The sequence below is a fragment of the Solanum tuberosum genome, unplaced genomic scaffold (genome assembly GCF_000226075.1).
Source record: "Solanum tuberosum cultivar DM 1-3 516 R44 unplaced genomic scaffold, SolTub_3.0 scf00060, whole genome shotgun sequence".
Lineage (NCBI taxonomy): Eukaryota > Viridiplantae > Streptophyta > Magnoliopsida > Solanales > Solanaceae > Solanum > Solanum tuberosum.
Window position 1 is genome coordinate 1,747,286 of NW_006238985.1, and position 1,694 is coordinate 1,748,979.

Sequence of the window (1,694 nt, forward strand, 5' to 3'; positions counted from 1 at the left end):
GAATCTTTTAACATTATACTGTACAAGAATATTTTTTCTATATTCAAAATTTTAAAATATTTAAATTAGATACAAATAATTTCTAAAAATTATTAAAAATAGATATATGTAATTGTTAATTTTTTTTGTTAATAATGATAGTTTAATTATTTTGTTTGTCACATTAAGGTTTGGTGTTGGGAGAGGATCTTGCCTGTACAACCATCAGCTCCTCCGCCACATGATGGTGATGTATTACTTCCGTATGCTAGGCGATGGACACATGGAATTGATAGGGATACTGAGTCACATCATGTTCTTATCCCGATTAGAGATCAACTAGACCGCATGACGAAGGATCAGGTACATCAAATAATTTTTGCAACTCTTTACTAGTTTTTTTTAAAAAATATATATAATCTACATATAAAAGTAAATTATTTAAAAGTAAATCAATAATAATTTTATTTATATACTAAGCGGTTAATGTTGATTTTTATCGAATTGTTATATTTTAAAAATAGTTTCGATGGACACCGTATAATGAGATTTTACATACACTGCCTCATTGTTGTCCGATCGATGAGCCTTTATGGATGGCATGCGTGCCTATGCTTTGCCTAGAGATTGTTGAGGTGCATGCACCTGATAGAGTGATGCGTCAGTTTGGTCGTCCCCAACATATACCTGCGATTCTTAGTTGGGGAACCAACCACCACGTGCATGATCAACGTGGGAGGCTTGGACCGGAGGTTCTTGAAATGTTGGATAAATATTTTCGTGATTGGGGTAATCGACATCAGAGTTTAGCGGTTGAGGTAGATGATGGTACTAGCGGGGCAGGGTATAAATTGTGGTACATGCGGTATGGAAGGTTGCTTATAGGTAAGCCTGCATTAGAGGTTGATGTACCATCAGGCTTTGTTCATTCTGTTGGTACTAGCATTGCGATGTCTAGAGGACTATTTAAGTTGCACAGTCTTGCATTACAGTGGCAGAGAGACACAGCCTTAGCTTCACATAGTGAAGAGGTATCTCAGATTGTTAGGGATACATTGCTTGAGGCCGAAATACAATTTAGAGAGCCATTTTTTGAGGGAGATCCTTTGTTTGAACATATACGTGCCAGAGGACCCAGAGGTGGACGTGTAGATGGACGAGGACGAGGACGTGGGGGGCATAGAGGTAGAGCACGAAGACGTAGCTACTAGGACGTGGCACCGGTGGTATACCTATTCCTCCCGACATAGAGGCAAAGGCGGGAGTAGAGGTCGATAATTTGCATATCCATCAATTTGGCACGTCAGACATCATGAATTTATTAGATATATCATTTGGAGATTATATACCTGATATGGCAGTAAGCATTAACAATATAATATAAACTTAAAACATTAATAACTAATATAAATATTTCAAAATAACCATTTATATATTTTTGTAGGGCACATCTGGTACTGCCCATTGTGACACCGAAGATACTGCACTTTATAACACTCAAGATTTTATTGAAGGACTGCTTGATGATCCGATTGAGTCGCAGGTTTGTATTATTTATGTATTTAATACAGTTTTTTTCCTTTAATTACAGAAAGTGGGGTTCTTTTATATTTCTATTATTTTGAATTGGGTTGTTAAAGTTTGTATCTTGATCCAAATTTGCATCTATGCTTGATTTGCTTTACTGCTTTATACAGTTTTTTCCTTTAGTTACA